At 48.0% G+C, this 17,752-nt stretch overlaps 1 protein-coding gene across 2 annotated transcripts in view; it reads left to right on the top strand.

Moving 5' to 3' along the window:
- HDLBP (high density lipoprotein binding protein) overlaps window positions 1-17,752 on the top strand; it is a 42,240-nt gene that overhangs the window by 1,747 nt on the left and 22,741 nt on the right. Inside the window, exons 1-2 of one of the 2 annotated variants that reach the window (XM_052802748.1) lie at window positions 13,141-13,252; window positions 17,479-17,546. The gene's annotated coding sequence lies outside the window, so the exon portion shown is untranslated. Of the gene's footprint in view, window positions 1-13,140; window positions 13,253-17,478; window positions 17,547-17,752 lie in introns of those variants that run through there. The other variant, XM_052802747.1, reaches the window with a different exon arrangement.

Genomic DNA, 17,752 nt, shown 5'->3' with positions numbered 1-17,752 from the left:
TTTGTACATGGATTTTCATACAGCATGACCCACATCATAGGCAGGGCCACCCACATACTCAAGCCACAAAAAAACCCCAACCTTTTCCTTCCAAAAAAGTCCACAGTAGTATAGTTTTTCACAGATCAGAATGACAGGCACAGGAAAAGCTCTCGCTAGATGTGGAGGTAACAATATGTGGAGGCCTGTAAATGTAGGGTAGAAGAGGCAGTGTGACCATCTAGTCTGAGCTTCGCCACTACAGCAAGACATAGTAAACCTGGATTGTTCTCAAAAGACCGTTTTCTAAATGGCTTCTAAGAAGTGGTTAAGAAAGATGCTCTGTTTGTCCTATATAAATTGTTCCAGTGTTTCGCTCCCGATAGCGTGATACATACTCCTGTCTCCTCCTTTGTTGCAAGTTAAGCTGATTTCTTGTTGTCTTCTTTCCCTCCTCTCCCCCAATTCTGCCTGAAAAGGTGAAAAATTATGGCATTACTTCTTACATATTAAAGGTTATTGTGTTCCCCACTTTCTCACTGGTCTCGCTTGTCTAGGCTGGGATGATCAGGGAAGAGATTTCCCCTTGATCTGGAAATGAATCATAACATTATCATTGTAGCATAATGGTAACAATAGTCACTTATTTTTGGTAGGATAAGGGCAGTTGTTCTTAGTCAAGTAGCTAGTCTTTTTTGCAGTTCACATTAAGCTGCTCCTGAAGATGGTATGGTCTACTATAAGAGCGATCTGTAACCTTGGATTTCATAGCTGTTACCAGAGTGGAGAGCCATCCCAGACAAGCCAGCCTGTGCAGTTTATGCTTTTTCAAAAAAAACTGGGGTGTTTTATCGGTTACAGTATTTCAGCTGATACTGCCTTTCCCAAAACATACTCTTCCCTTTGCGTATAGAAGCATGTTAAGCTGGTACAAATGCACTCAGGGTTGTGCTACTGTGAGAATTCAGGTAATTCACCCAGGTCACTACCAGTCAGATGGTTAGAGTAGTCAGCAGTGGCACTGAGACTGGTCTACAGTGTTCAAACTGAATGCGGGTATGTGGCTGAAGAAGTTCATTCACCATGACTGGGAGGTTATCTGATAATTCGAGGCATGGGTTTCTGTAGAATATGAGATTTATGTGAAAGTGTTGTTTCTCTTTAAAAAAAAAAAGTCATTCAACAATGGTTCAACTTTGGTTTGTATTCAAGAATTCTACAGAAGGAAATCCTCAGGCCTATACTGTGCAGAGCTTATAAAATGAACCTTAAAGCAAAATAGCAAGACTCTGGCAAGTGTCCTCATGGGTGTTTTGAAATGGGCAAGCAGTAAAGACAGGGTCTGGAAACTGCCTTTGCACTTTCCTTGCCGCCAGAAAGAGAGAAGTTGGCAGATAAGTCAGTCTCATCCTTAGCAGGAGTAGGCACCCAAGCATACCCTGGCAAGACATGGTAACAAGAAATACAAGCCTTTCAGCGCCCTGTGGATCAAGCACAATAATAGCCTCCTCCCTGCAGCATTACCCTTATGGAGATGCTGTTACAATCTTAACAAAGACATGCACCGCTAAAGAAGTTGCAACAGGGGTTTTTAAAGTGGGCTGAGAAAGGCATGTTCACCCAGGATGTAACGAGTCTAACTTGTCCAAGAGCACGTTACTGAGAGGCCCAGAGCCTGTAAAACTTTTGCAATATGGGTCTGCGCAAGAATGAAGTAGGTGTTATTTGTATTAAAATATGAAAACAGATAAAGAAGAGATAGGAAAGTAAAACCCAGCTGCAGGATTAGGCCTCTGTTCCTCTTCCTAATTACCCTAACCTTGAAAGAAGAGAGTGTTAGGCTGTATTGTGTAGTGTGGTGGGGTTTGCTGGTGGTCTTTTTGTTTTGCTTATTGGTTTTTCTGGGGCTTTGGTCTAGAAGCTATTCCAGCGGAGTCCGTCTTGCCAGGAGGCTGTGGTATTTATCATGGGCTGGGAGACTGCGTTCGGAGTGGAAGGGAGGGTCCTGGTCAGCAGGGCCTGTCAGGGGAGGGATTGTGGAGGAGCTCAAGAGACACCTAGAGCTGGTCTGCAGACCCCAGGTGCTTGTGCTAGGCTGGTAATTCAGGCAAGAGTCTGGCATCCTGAGTTCGGGGCTTGTTTCAAGAGCTCTCTTCATTTGAGAAATTCCTAGTTTTAGAAGAATAATTTTGGCTTACAGGTTTATCCTGGATGTGGAATTACACCTGAGAGAATTCAGCATGTGGCTTTATATTTAGGTGTCCTTTAGCTTTAAAAGACAGACTGTTTATGTACTAAAAATCTTTTGATTTACATTACCATTATAAATGGAGGAGTCCTGCATACCTAATAATTCTCGTGGCCTTTTTCCCCATCTTCCTTCTGTGAACTGATGTTGCCCCGTAGCTCTCATGGTGTGACTTCAGTGGAAGAGAATCAGGGAGTGGGGTTGAAAAAAGATGTATCAATAAACCAGGAGGAAACGTTCTAGCCAAAGCAGGGGGAAAAGCTGCTTTATTTGGAATATTTTATGTGACTTTGGGTTGCTAGAAGATTTATGTCTTTAAGGTTTTAATTCTAACAAGGAAAGGTAGTCAGGCTGTGATGAGTGTTCTGAGTTTATTTTGTGTCATAAGAAACTTACATATGTTAAAGCCAAAGTGGTTCTTTTTTCCATCTTTTAGGTGATCTAAAGGTGTTTCTACCCACACAAGCTCTGGAATTTTCCCAGCACTCTCACAGAAATACAAGTATCCTTTCTAGCAGCTACCATATAATACAGATACTTGTCTTTGAACTTGCTGGTCAACTTTGTCTCTCATGACTGGTTCAATTTTGTTGAATCTTGCATCTGGTAGATCTTTCAAGCTTTGAAGATATCTACTAATATTTTGCATATTATTACTAGATATATTAGCATGTAAATATCTTGGGTACATTTATACCTTGCAGTGTTAATTTTGACTTCAGCTGATTCAAAAAAAACATTTGGTTTAATCTCGGTGTACTGTAACTTGGGCTTGGTGTCTGTGTGTTCCTGTGTTTTGGGGAGGGCTAAATAGGTAGCTTCTGCAAAGAAGATGGGGCTGTGCATTTACATACGTGTTTGCGTATAAGAAAGCTGGTTGGATTTCCGTTTACTGCTCTAAATAAAACAAAATGGTAGTGGTATTTAGAGGGGGGGAGAAAAACTTGTCATTACGCTTATGGGTCCTAGCAATGCTCTTACCTCAGTGAAGTCTCTTTAATCACACTTTTGGCAATTGTTGGACTTGGGGAGAAACCTCTGGCCCCAGCAGGAGCAGCATGTGGCCCCAGTGCCAGGAGCAGGTTCCTGAGTGGAGCCAAAGGGGCAGCCAGGTGGAGCAGGGCAGTCTCAGTCCAGCGGCCGTATGGGTGCGGAGGGCTGACCTTGGCCACAGCTGCCCGTACCGTGGGAGCTGGCTGTGTTGCTGAGGCAGCGACGGAAGCATGTCACTTTTTTGTGAGGAGCAGGGGTTGAAGCAAGGAGCTGTGTCCAGCTAGAGTCACAAAAGAGGTGCTTGCAAAGCAGCAGACAGAAAAAAACAGGGAGAAACCTGAGAGAAAAGATGGACCACAAAAGGCTTGGCTAGAGGAAATCATGAGTTTAACTTCAATGGAAAAACAGCCCTGGAAGAAGGGAAGGGATTGGTTCAGTAGCTTAAAGACACCAAGAAATGATGATTCACAGGAAAAGTTTTGCCTTTGAGAGGATTGAATGGCACAGTAATATTCATGCGACCTCCCTTAAATGACGCTGTTTATTAATTGCAAAGTAAAATGGATTTACTTGTTGACGCAAAATGGAAGTAGTACCAGATTCTCTTACACTCAGCAGCACGGTATCTGGAACTGTTTTCCAGCAACAGTTTTGTCTTTTCTAAAGATTTTTCACTGATGAGAAGGAACCATTTGGGAAAAGTTTGGGGCTGGAACTGATGGATTTAGTTAGCATTAATGGAAGAAAAGAAAACAAACACCCAAGCAAACAAAAAACCCAAAACCAACAAACAGAATTCCACAAGTGACTTGCATATAAACATATGTCACAAATCAGGGTGATTCTGGTAAAAGCATCCATGTGTATAACTTGTGTGTACACCATACCTTTTACCTGCACAAGAAATGCTTGTGAATGAAAATTTCTGGAAGCAAGTGCTATTATCATGACAATTGATACTCGTGTGCTGTAGTTATGCATTTATTAGTCAGATATCCCAGCAACTGACTGGATTTTAAGGAGGAAAGACTTGGAACCCTGCCATGTTTTGACTATTACTCTTCAGCTTGGAGGTGGCAGGACCCAGCCTTTTCTCTGTGTTAGTAAGCTGGTAATTGCTTGTTGGGGTCTCTGTCAAAGCCCATAAAAGTGCTGTCTGACCTGTACATGGGTCAGGTGATAAGGTGCATATCAGGACCCTGGTTTTAAAGGAAGGTTACCGGTATCATATCTCATAATAAATATCATAAGGCTGGTATGGCTAGCTTTCATAAAGCTAACCTCTAGCATATTTTTCATCAAGGGTTGGATAACTGGAATAATCTTCTTGCATCATTCAAATGTCAGGCTTGGTTTAGGATATTGGCATGTAGCGTGGGCATCGCTCCCCTGTCCCTTTTCCCCCACCCCTGCTAGTTCTGGTTGACTGGTATTTAAAAGGTTTTTGCAGTGGGTTGTCTGAAAAATCAGCAAAGGCCTTTTTTTAGAGGAACACTGAACACCTTGATGGCTGTTGCTCAACTTGGGTGATGCCAGCTGCAGTAGTACCACTTGCTGGTTCTCTTCCTGTTGTTTCCGGTACGGTGTTTCTGTCTATCCCTGCGTTTCTGGCACTGAGAATTAAACTGGATATTTCACAAAATAAACTGGATATTTGCCAAAGATGAGCGGCAAACAAAGCCTAGGCCAGGCTGTGTGGCAGGAACAGGGACATTGGGCATGGGTTGAGTACATGGGTTGAGTTAGGAAAAAGGAAGAGCGTAAGGGCCAGAGTTGAAGCAAGGAAGATTTCCCCACTGGCAGGGGCAGAGGCAAAGCCAGAGAAAGCTCCAGCGGGGCAAGAGGCTAGGAGCGATCAAAATGGGCTTGTTGCTGCTTGCCCCAGCTGCAACCTTGGGTGAGGAGCTGGGGGTATCTGTGTCTCTCCAGGGGGCACTGGAGACGGTGTTGGCTGTCTGACCGCTCCTGCCCTTCCTGGAGAGGGGAGCGGGGCTCTGCTCTTTGCAAACCAGGCCCCGACCGTTTCCATTGCACGGTAGAAAGTAAGTTTGCTGTTATCTCTGCTCAAGTGATAAAGCTGAACATAAACCCGTGTTGGAGCAGTTGAAAGCTGAGAAGAACAACTCACAGAGCAGGCAGGGTGAGAGTACGGATGGGAATATGTTATGGCTGGCCTGTTATTGCATATGCTTTTGTTTTCAAAATGAATACTTCAGCCGTTGGTATAGCCTGCTGGGATTTAGGCACATGGTCTTACAAGGACCCTTGAAATCTCTGGAGAATAGCAAGTGGTAGATCTGTGACTGTTGCTTAAAAGTAGAGCTGGTTAAGTAGCATTGAGGAAACTTTAAAGTTCTACACCTGCTCTTATAAATAATTTCATGAAATTAAAATACTGAGTTGATGGCTCTGTTGATTGCAGCAGAGTTGTGGGTAAAAATGAGAGCAAGCAGCGAATATTTAGAGGAGTTTAGGAGTTCTTGGAAATTTAAGAAATGGTAACTCCTCTTTTTTGTTTGAAAACTTGTATTGCTCAGGGCACTATTCTGTTAATCCAAAAGACAATAACAATGTGTGGGTGGAGGACCGTACAGCGTGAGGTATCAAAGCAAAAAAATTTGTACCTAAAATGGCATGTGTACCCTTCTAGTTCAGCCCGAAGATGAGCAGGGTAGAACTGGAAATGATTCAGTTATGAAAAGAGGTTTTAAGCATAAAATAATATTATTTGTAACAATTAGTGGAAATAGATTTACTCCGAGTTCTCACTATCTCTCTCTCTCTCTTCTTTCATAGCAGGCTTAGAGTGGCCTTGCAGAGTTGGAAGAGAAGACTGTCTGGTTTTTTCACTGTCAGTTTAGATCACCGTGATGTAATTCTGTCTAACACATGAAGAGCCTTTTGCTTGGCCTAGTAGAGATTAGGAATTAGTGCTTGTCTGTGGATATGTTGAGCCCCTGTTGCATGTGCTATGAATAGGACAAAGGGAAGGCTGTGCTTAAATAGTGAGGGTCCTATCATCGCTTTTAAAAAGTGGCAGTTGGAATCAGTTATTTACTTTAATGATTTTTCAAAGGAATTGTTGCCAAACTGAAGATTTTTTTTTTCAATTTTAAATTGCTCCTTCCCTCTCCAAACAAAGCTTTCCTGCAAGTTTAATTATTTTATTCTTTTGAGGTTTTTGTCACAATAATGCTAACTTTTCTGGGTCATATTTTCAAAGTGTTTATTGTAACTGAAAGATAGAAGTAAAGTTAAAAAAATTACAGAATTGGAGAGCCTTGTGAAGCCATGTGACTTGGGAAACTGGAACTTGGGAGGAAAACATACCAGAGCATATAGAAAGTTTATAAAAATGGAGCTCTGGCATTCTCTTAAGTCTTTGTTATCCAATAAACATTAGTAACTGAGGAATCTTTAAAATCTTTCAAGGAGCTGTGAACAACCTTGCTTAGGTTTTTCTGTACAATACCTAGAATCAAAGTAGCTAAGCAAGATTTTAAAAAAATTAAACAGACAAAAATAAATTTCTGTTTACGGTTTCCATGCTTAAGTTGCAAATTGTCCCCCTGCCCCCCTGAAAAATGTCGGTTGGGACATCTCATTTAGTTTGCCACTTAATTTTTTTTTTTTTTTTCCATTTGCTGTATATATTACCTAATTGAGTCTCTCTGAAAAGAAGTGGTTGTCATCGTTATAAACTGCTGTAAGCAGATCCTTAAATCCTGCCCTGCAAAACATCAGCCTAAGAGTACCTCTAGGAGGGTCTTAGGGAGCATGGTGACACATTCAAGCTGAGGGACACGGTCAGCTTTGAATTTTCTGAATATATGACACTTAATGTGAAAAAAGGCAAGTGTAGGGCTTGCAAGTCCCTTGCCTTTCCAAGCTGTGTGATGTGTAGTGCATGACAGCTTCTGGCAACATCTCTTAAAAAAAAAAAAAAAAAAAAAAAAAAAATTGCCATGTGTTCATTTTATATTGCAGCTGCCAAGGGAGAGGGAACAAGAGACACTGAAAAGGTAAACAAAAGAGCTCCAACCCTGTAGCCAAAGGAGGGTGAAGTGAAAGTTTCCTTTTGAAGAACAGAAAGGAAATAGCGTGTGCTTTGTTGTGCAGTATCTCTGCAATCCTCTCTTCTTGGGTAACTGTGATATTAGCAGGCTTTGGGAAGTAGCTCTCAGCTAATTATTTGTGGAAGATTTTTTTTTTTCTTCTGCAGTGCAGGTTGAACAGAGAGCAGTGCTGCAGCACCACTCTGAAAGCACCTGTGTATGATGAGCACACAGTGTGGTGGTAATTTAAATTAAAAAGCAAGTTCAGATCAGCATAAAGAACCAAAACTGAAATTAAAGGTTCTGACTGCAAGTAAGAAACCTCTTTCACTGGTAGGATAGTCAGGTGTTGGAATAGGTTGCCCAGAAAGTTTGTGCAGCTTTGCAGTTTTCAAGACCTGACTGAAAAAAGCCCTGAACACCCTAGTCTGACCCTGCTTCGAGCAGGAGGTTGGACTAGAGACCCTGGAGACTCGGACCGCCAACCTGTTGCACGATGTTCTGAACTTCTGTTATTTCTTTCACTTCTGTTACTCTGTGCTATTGCCGCTTTCCAGGCAATGTATTGGGAATCTTTGTTTTCTGAATCTCTTTTCCAGTTCTTGAGTCCAGTCAGTGTTTTGCTTTACTGTGAAACTGTAAAGCAACACGGGAAGATACTGTATTTCATTTTGTCCCTCATGTTTAAAAAGTATTCCTCTTCGAAGTGTTTATTCGCTCCCCAAGGCCAAGAACTTGAAATTTGCTTCTACGTTGACAACCTTTTCAATCCCTAAATTTGCCTATAACCACCTCCGAAATACAGGTGGGAAATTTACCTCAGTCATTCTTGGTCTGAATGTATTACTACTGTTTTCATCTCATTCCATTTTATCTATGCCATTTTATCTTGGTTATTTGAAATCCTAACTTCTCCTGAAAGCCAAGTTTGTGCTAAATAATCGGATTTGTCTCCCAGTGTAAGTGGAAGGACGGACTCTGACCTGTTCTCTGTGGCTTCGTTTTGTTTTGCTTTTGGATTGATTTTTATTAAACTGTCCGTTGACTTTCTTCCTCATCTCTGAAATGGCATTTGTTTTGTCCTAGCACCTGGCATCCAAGGATCACAGCATTCTGAACAACCTGAAATGAAATAATGAGTCCACAGAGTAAATCAAGACTGCTGTGTGTGCGCAGCAAGGGCAACCGAGAGAATTTCACTGGTCGATTCACCAAATCAGCAGCAAAATTAAAGAGTAGAGCTCAAGCCTCTTGACTGGTTTGTCTGCATTAACCACTAAATCTAGTTTTCTCAGTCTCCCTGTGTAAAACATGCATATCTACCACTTAACTAGCAGCTTTTCCTCTCTCTGCAGTCAGAGGGCTTGAAGCTACTTGTTCACGCTAGAACTCTATCCACACCAGTAAGTTGCTCCTGCTCTTCCTACCTGTTTTGCTTGCCCCTTTTCATAGAGCACCCTGTGATAGTCTAGGAAGGGCAGTGTATATATTTTTTGCTGGCTGATGGTTGCATAATTTTATTGTCAGGGTGCCCAGGAAATAAGTCTTTTAACCGTTTTGGCCTGAGAGGCCTGCTGAGGTTAGTCACCTTCCTTCAATGTCTGGTCAGCTCTTCTTCTGCTTGTGCAAGAGAATTACCCTCCATAAACAACATAGGTTTATGAGGAGAAAGGCAAGTGGTGTTGCACTCCCCTGGGATCCCTTATTTATACCACCTAGGTCCTGTGTGAGACAAACTTGCAGTTGCTCATCTTCCTTCCATCTCCTTCCCTTCTTCACATGAATAAACAGTTGGAGTTTCTACCAGCAGTTCTCTACTTGGGTATTTACAGTGGGCCTCTGAAGATGGTGGGGTTGCATTAAGTACAGCCAAGGGGCAGAATTTAGCCTACAGAATAATTCCTTCCTAGTACTGATGTGTGAATGGGGAAGAGAGGTGCCTGACCTGCATATCCCTGGAAGTTTTCTTCCTCATGGAAAATAAAGAAATCTGGTCTCAATGTCACTGAGACATAAGCAATGTGAACTCACGTTCAGTCATTTTTTATGATGAAACTTTTCTTCATTCTCTTAGGAGAAGGATCTCTGTAATTTGACCCTTAACTTCAGTTTAATAGAGGTTTTCCTGTAGAAATAAAAACATTCTATTGGAAGATCCCATGGCAAGCCATCGCGATAGCTTTAGAGCCGAGAGACATATCTTGCTTGCTCTGGCTGAGAACCCCAGTACTCCCTGCCGTACAAGTGCCCTGTGTCCTGAATCCTCTTCCACTTCTTTTTCTAGTGTGATCCAAAGTATTCCCCCACCGCTTTTCTCTTCATGCCACTGGTAAGGGGTGTGCTGAAATGGATACTTTCGGGGTAGTCCTTTTGTGGTGTTCTCTGACTTCAGTGTGTGGGATAAGCACCCAGAGTACAAAAAGGGTGCTTATTTGTATAGTTCTAGAAATCTGGAGTAACATTTAACAGGAAATAAAGTCACAGCACACACTCTTTGGAGCATACTTGGGTTGCTTTCCAAATAAGGTTTGCAGTTTCTGGCAGGAAAAATAGGGATCTCTTATAACAACAGAAAATAAGAACAGGCTAGAAGAAATCCTTTGCAAAATCCTAGCTCAGCTGAGGGCGAATGTGCCAGGAAAGACCAACCTTTTTGTGGTCTTTGCTCCAGTGGTTTAAGGAGCTGAAAGTTTCTTCTCCCTTCCCCAAGACTCCTGGGGTGGTGTGATTATGGAAAGCTTCTTAACTCCTCAACCTTTTCTTTCATACTGGTGAACACGTGTTCCAAAAAACCAAATCCCAAACCTGTTCAGTGTTAGTTTTATCTCTGTGTGCATTCCATATTTTTGCTGGTCCATTTCTGTGTCCTCCCTCAGACTGGTGAGAAGAGCTGCCAATTTGATAAGCCATGGAAACTATGTATTGCCCAATCCTCCACCCTTTCTGTCACACATTGGTGCTCTTTTTGGGAGGCTTCCTTTTCAGTTGTTCTCACAAGTCATGAAACCAGGGTCTGTTGTAATGCTGCCAAAATACAGGATGCTACGGGGGAGAGGGGCAGGTTAGTGTTTGTCAAGGGGTTGGGTACCACCTTCTGTCTCCTTTCCCCTCAGCTACCAAAAATTCCTACGCCTGGCTTATAGAGGAGCCATTTTACACACATCTCCATGACAAGCATCCTGCTTTGGGTTTGGGGTTTTTTTTTGATGTGAGATTGCACTTGTGGACAAGGAGACAGAACAGGCACCAAGCAGCCCCTGCAGGCTTCTCTCTGCCTGTACCCCATTGCCTTATGGAAGAAGAGGGACGGGGTGGGATGCAGATGGTCAATATTGTGCTGGCAGGAGGAGAGGCAGGTTGAAATAGGCCTCCTAGCACCTTCTAAATGTGCTTTTAACCATGCGCAGGACAATTCTGTGCTTACTGAACGTGTGACGAAAGGTGAGCTCTCCCCGCCACTACTGTCTTCCTCCAAGGAGAACAGCCCGTGGCAGGTTTCTCTCAGCAGAAATCATTATTTGAGGGTGGCACGCAGTGAGATGCTCTAGGCCTTCCAGTAACTTCTGGGCCTGGCAGGCTTCCCTCCCACCACTTGCAGCTGTAAATAAAGGAAGAGCTGCAGAAACATGCGGGGAAGATTCCCTCTTAAACAGTCCTGGAGAGGAAGCTGTGATAAAATCCATAATGTCCTAGCAACTTCAGTGGCTGCAGCAGCACTACACAGATGGAGCAGGAGAGGGGCATATGGTTGTCCCTTAGCCACGAGGTGGCATGTCCCCACAGAGGGCCCCTGCTGAACCAGATAATGAGGTGGAGTTGAGGGAGAAGGATGTTGGTGTTTCAGTAAGGTGCTCTAGTCTGGGGGTTGTGATGCTGCTCTGGTTCCCTGGCACAGGGGATCACAGTAGTTACCGATGTCAGAGTTAATTGGATGCAGCAAAGTTAGAGTGTTGAAAGGAGGCTGCTTGCTTTGCGCTGGGGAGATAAACACAAGGGAGTGAAAGCACCAGAAAAGCATCATGCACCTCGACCGAGGTTCAGAGTGCTAGGCTCCAAGTCCCAAATTACAACCCCCCGCACTCCCAGCTGCTGCATGGAAGCAGAAGTGTCTGAAGTCTGGAGGTGCTGTGGTTTGCCCAGGTCCCCGAAGCTCCGCTTTTGCATGAGCCACCTCTGTCTTGGTAGGCACCAGCCTGCTTGCATGTCTTACGGGGTGCTGCTGGCATCTGCAGCCTAGACATTTTTTGTCGGAGGAGCCTGAGCCAGCTCTTAGAGCATATATGACGTGGCAGCAGTGGTTGCTGCTTTTCTGTGCGGCAGCCCCGTGCTTGGAGCGGTATCCCTGCATCCTCGCAGAGACCAACAGACTTTTTGAGGAGAGGCCGGGACTGGGGGAGATGGATCATTGTGGTGCCTGGGCTGGGTGTCAGCTCTTGACGACTTTTCTCCTCCCTTTAAGATACTTCCTGATTTCACTCACAAGTTTATTTTTATTTACAGTGATAAATTGTTTGTGTCAAAAAGTTAAAATGCTTTAATGATGTCCTCCCAGCTGCAGGATTAAGAGAGGAAAACCAGAGAAATTACTCTTGTTCAATAATAATAAGTAATCTTAACTTTACTTAGGGCTAAATACTGTCCATATTTCCATAAAAACAGCACATGAATATCTCTAAAAATTACTGCATGTAATCAAAAGCAGTTATTCCAAAGAACTCAAATTTCTGTGGTCAGAGCTCCGCAAAGCAGGTTCTTACGTTTAGTTTGCCAGGGTCTGGGAGAGAGCAAGGCGTGAATGAGAAAACCAGTCACTAAGTGCAAGTTATGAATGATGAGGAAAATTAGTTCTGTGTAGGAAAATGGGCAGAGACCAAGCTAATGCAAAAATCAGTTCAAATTCCATGTATTTTTACACTGATGTGACTTTTTTTTTTTTCTCAGTTCCCTGAGGGTGCAGGGCTAATAATTAAAAACATCTATATTGCACAAACTCTAATAAACATCCTCTCTGCAGGAAAGGAGGGTATTGTGCTCGCTGGCTTGCCTTTCCCTTCCTTCACTCTTCCCTATTGCCAAATTAGAGACTGGAATAAGGAGAGGGGCTTTCTTTTTTTGGGGGGGCGGGGGATTTTATTTTATGTTTTTTAATCTTGCTCCTACCTTGCCCCTTCCCTTGTCTGCAACCTCCGCATCGGGTAGCGGCTGCTTTGACACAGACTGTGCAAGAGGAACAACAAGTGCCCTTCTGGGGCTGGAGCCTCAGTGTCCCTCCCCACTTGTGGGACAGGGCAGATGCCCCAGGTGTTTGCTGCTCTCCAGTGCCAGCCGTGGTTTTAAGACTGATCGGAGCCCTCATGAGCTGCTCCAGCTCGCTAACCCTGCACGAAACCGGTCTCAGCTGAACAAAGTCGGTAACGCTCAGCTCTGGGGAGCTGAACTGACTCCCAGGACCGCAGAGGGGCCCGGGCCGGCCAGCCGTGCAGGCTGGCTTCTGCAGCAGCTCCAGCCCTCGCGTCCCCCTGGGCCACGGCCGGGAGGCGCTTTCCGCCTGTGAAGCCGTTGTTTGAGGGAAGGGGGCCGGGGGCTTTCCCGTGGGTGTCAGCCTGGGGCGGGGAGCAGGCAGCGGCTCGGCCCCCGCGGCGCGCAGAAGCCACCCGCTGCTCTCCTCCCCCGCCGTGAAGCCCCACGGGCTGGGCCGGGCCAGGCCGAGCGGCGGGAGCGGGGCCGCCGCCAGAGCCGCAGGCTCCCGGGCCGGAGCGCTGCTCCGCTCCGCCGCGGCGGGCAGACAGCGGGGCGCCCCCGGCGGCGCGGGGCACGCGTGGCGGGCCGGCCCCGCCGGGAAGGGGCATGTCCCGCTGACGTGCGGGCCGGGGATTGGCAGCGGCCCGGCCTATATAGGCGCCGGGGCGGGCGCCGCGCTGCTCTCCCAGGAGCACTCCGGTTCTCCAGCAGGGCGGGCGAGCGGGCACCGGCCGGAGTGAGTCACGGGGGACGGGGGGCGGCCCCTCCGCCGCGGCCGACGTGGAGGCTGGCGGGGCGGGAGGGGGGAGCGGCCCGGCGCGGCGCGGCGCGGCCTCGCTTCCTCCCCTTCGGCACCGACGCGTCGGCGCCGCCGGGAAACTCCAGGCCAACTTCCCGCCGGCCGGGCCGGGCCAAGTCCGGCAGGGGGGAGGGGGGGTTGGGGGTCCGGCCCGGCGGCGCGGCCTCGGCCGCCGGTGCCGACACGGCAGTGCCGGCCGGCAGCAGCTGTCGGGTTAGCGCCGGGGTGCGGCGCCGTCCCGGGGCCGGGCCGATGGGGACGCTGGGCCCCGCGGATGCGTGGGGAGGGGGCGGCGCGGACCGGGGTCCCTCTCGCCGGGAGGAGAGGGGTGGCGGCGGTGGTCAGGGCGACTCCGCGTCGTCCCCGGCGGTCGGAGGGTTTGCGCCTGGTACGAGCCAAAACGGTGCGGCGGCGGGCGGGCGTTCTTCCAGCGCCGGATCAGCCGGCGGAGCGCCGGCGGCGGGCAGCCTTCCCCCGGGTCGCGGGGGCCGAGCGGCTCCGCTGCTCCCGTGACTGGAGGGGCGGGCGCCTCGGGCCACCGGCGGGGGCGAGCGGACGTCGGGAAGGTGCTAACACTGGACTCGGGGCCCGGCCGTGCTCGAGGGGCTGTCACCGGCCCCCCCGCGGGAGCACCTTTCACCCCCTTGCGTGACGCGGCCGTCCCCGGCCTGCAGCCCAGAGGGCCGCGCCGGGCCGGGGCTGCTGCCGCCGCCCCGCCCGCCGTGCTCCCGGCCCCGTTCCCGCCCGGGCGGTGCGTTGAGGCTCGCCCACCTCTTCCCCCCTCCCCGCTCAGCCCCTCGCGGGGGGCGCGGGTGACAGCAGGTCCCGGCCGGGCCCTTTAAGGGCCCCGCCCCGCCGCCCCGCCCCCGGTGCCGGCAGTGCTGAGGTGGCGCTGGCGGCGCCGCCCGGCCCGCGGGGCCCGGCGGCTCTCCCGCCTCGCCTCGGCGCGGCCCGGGCACCGCGGGGGGAAGCGGAGGGGCGGCTCTCCGCTCGGCCCCGGCGGCGCCCCCGCTGCCGCGCTGCTCCGTGCCGTTGTCCCGGGGAAGGCGGGCGCTCCCCGAGGCCGGCTGCCCCTCTCGGTGCGCGGCCGTGGAAGCATTCCCCCGGCCCCGGTGAGAAGCACCGACGTGGCATGCCCCCGCTCGGGCCCGGCCAGGAGGACGCGGGCGGGTGCGTGTTCTCGTCGGCTTGGCTCCGGTGAGCGGCTGGGCAGGCACAGAACAGCTCCCATCCATCCAAGGGCAGGACGTGGCCGGGGAAGGTGGCAGGTCACGGCGATAGTGGAAGAGCAAATAGAGGGGACAGACAGGTCAGGTGTAAACCTGGCTGCATCTAAGGCACCGGTCGTGTTGCGCTCTCAGATGTACTGCTTCAGGAATCGCTGCGAAGGGAAAGACTCCGTTGTGCTGCACAGCAGCTGGCCGCCTGCATGATCCCTTCAACACCAAGGGGCCTGGGCCTTCAATATCTGGGAGAGCCAGTCGGTTGTCAGAAAGCAAGTATTTTCATATATGACCACTCACCTACCAAGAGATCACCCTGCCCTGCGTGAACATCTGACAGAGGACGGTGGCTGCCACAACCAGCCCAGCCCTGTTGCTGCATGCAATCCTAGCTGCATCTGACTTTAGCTACCTCGATTAACAAAATGCTAATATTTTTATTAAATAGAGTTTTAAATAACACGTAACTGACATTTCTGTCCACAAGTACTGATTGTATTGGCAGTGTAACTCACGACTTTGCTTTTGTTTCTCTTCATACAAATGTTTCCCCTGTGGTTAGGTCTGGCCCTTGCCGAAGGTTATTTTTAGGATGATTTCGTTCTCTTTATTCTAAGTGTGCTCTAGACTTCTGGAACTTCTTTTGGCGCACAAAGCCTGTGCTACAGACAGTGCATAAACTAGGCAGTTCAAAACCTGTTGACCCAGTCAGCCACACGCTAGCATGACGTAGCTGTAACCTTAGTTTCAAAACCTAAAGTGGGAAGTTGAGGAGGTGTGGGCTCCAAATGCAATGCCTGAGCTGCTGGTTTTGATGTTATGTTTTAACATACCATTCTGATGGCCGCCTCCAATTTTGGCCAGAGATTAATCCCTGAGGCCTACAATATTCCAGATGTTTGGGGTTACTGGAGACGAAGAGCATTTGTTCTTAGCTTGCTGTATGGGTGATGAAGCAGAAATTCATATGGATAAACGCTGCCCTTAGATTTCTCTTTGAATGTCTAGCTGTTCTCTGAGGTGGAGGCTACAAGGAAGATCTCTGCAGCTGGTGTGGATACAGTGAAACCAGCAGCTGTGCCTTGAGGTCACGGCTCGCAGGCAGGTGCTATATTGGGTGTCGTTCACTGACTTCTCATCCTTACCCTCCTCCTCTAAGGAGCAGAGCACATGCAAGATGAGCCAGGTGGTGCTTTCCTGAGAAATGAGAGTTATAAGCACACCCATGCCACTAGCAAGGCTCTAGCCAGACCTTGGCAGCTACTTGTGATGTCTAGGATGCTTCTCGTTCCTGCCCTCGTTCCCATTTGCAGCTTGCCATGAGGTGGTGGCACCCTCGGTAGTGACCCAACGGGCTGGAGGAGCCGGCGGCTGAGTCTGCAGGCCTTGCCAAAATAGTCTGGGACAGGTGCCACGCCTCTAATGCGCTTTCCTTGGTTCTGCGGCAGCTTGAGCTGCACAGTCGTGTACCCTGGACATGTAACCATGTATTACACCACGGTGTAACCATGGACAGCGAGGAGAACTCAGGTATTTCTCTGAGATCAGATTACTGGCCACACTTTAATGTATACCAGAAAATGCCTTGCAGAGCCTCTGCCTGCTGCAACAGCTGTGCTACAGACAGCATGGTTGGCTGGCTGTCCTGGTAGCTGCCACCTCGTAGTAGCAGATCCTTACAGGATTAATTGCAACATTAGCTCTATTGCTTTGATAGCACAGGTGGTGTTGCCTTATGCCTGATAAGAGGTGTGTTGAAGTAGGGGGAAACACTCTAACCTTCACTGAGGTGCAGATCAGGCCTGTATGGCCCAGTTGTGTTCCTGCTCTGCTTGCTCTTCCCTCCTTTCCTTCTGTTGCTGTCACCTTCCCTTACTGTGCTACAACATAAGCGTGATGTGAGACACCTCATCAGCAATGCTGTGTTTTGGGGACCTGTTTCTGACACATGGGGAGGTCAGAAACAGCAGCTATCAGTTTACTGAAGTGTCTTGAATTTGGTGGTCAGACGAAGGTCCGAGCAGCACTGCAGGGTTTGTGTGGGAGAGGGGCCTCTTGTCCCATAAGCAGTCAGAGGCACTAGATTTTTGGAGAGTGCAAGCCCTGCGACAGCACACCTAACCACTGAGGGGGACTCCAGGTGTGGGAAGCTGTTGTACATCTGGCAGAGTGTGTACTGTACCAGCTTTTACATTTTTACTTATATTCCTAAACAATTTTTTCAGTAAATCTGCAGATCCAGATACAGAAGATGTAAAGCTCCCACCAACAGTGTATTTTTTTTCCTGGTTCCATCTTGTGTACACATTTAAAATAGTCCATGTAAACCAGCATGGGTTTTGTTCTTCCAACTTGCAGACTTAGGCCTGGAGACAGAGCTCAGTGCCTGGTGCATGATCTTATTACAATAAAAAAATGAAGAGGTGGACTGACCAGCAGCTGTGTGTGGAAAGTCCTGAGTGTTTGCCTTAGTTCGTGAGGACGTCTGTGTTGATTCACCCAAGCTCCACTAAACTACATTCCTAACTTCTGACTGATGGCAGTGTTGTTGGCAGGTTTTCAGGTTGTTAGTCTCCTCTGACTAGATGTTGATGCTCTTGCTTGCAGCCCTGAAATTTCATGTCTATCTTGCACATCTGTTATTAATTGACTGTATTTTTGCCTGATACTGGATGGCTGCTCTTGTAGCCAGTGTGATGAAAGAGTAGCTACTCTAGGCTTCCTGCTGTGAGGTTTAAGTAGATAGTGGTGTTGCCTGTAGCTCTAGTGACAGGTAAAGTATAGTGAGATGTGACTCAGTATGAGAACATTTTGGATAGGGTGCAAGTTTGAAACACACTACAGACAGTGCTCTTTTGAAAGTTACAGTAACAGGGGTGTCATGTTTTCCTGTTGTCTTGGAGCAGTCGCATAATTTTTTTTTTTTTTTCCTCTGTAAAGCAAAAGCTGGCAGGCTGACAAACGGGCAGCTTACAGGACGGACTCTCTGGCTACTGACCATTTAGCTGGTAAGTTCTTATTTTGGGAGAGCCAAAGATCTTGCTGTTTCTGAGCTTGCTTATCAGAGTGGCTTTCTGAGTGTATCCCTAAGTCAGCGGGAGTTCAGGCACCTAAAAAGTCTTTTTCAGGAAGAGGCAGCATCCTAGGCGCTTTTTGTTTTCTCTCCAGGGTTACACAATGGTCTTGGACTGACTATCCAGACCTTCAGATACTC

This window comes from Harpia harpyja, chromosome 12, assembly GCF_026419915.1.
Source record: "Harpia harpyja isolate bHarHar1 chromosome 12, bHarHar1 primary haplotype, whole genome shotgun sequence".
Taxonomy (NCBI): Eukaryota; Metazoa; Chordata; class Aves; order Accipitriformes; family Accipitridae; genus Harpia; species Harpia harpyja.
This window is presented reverse-complemented; position numbering and strand designations above follow the sequence as displayed.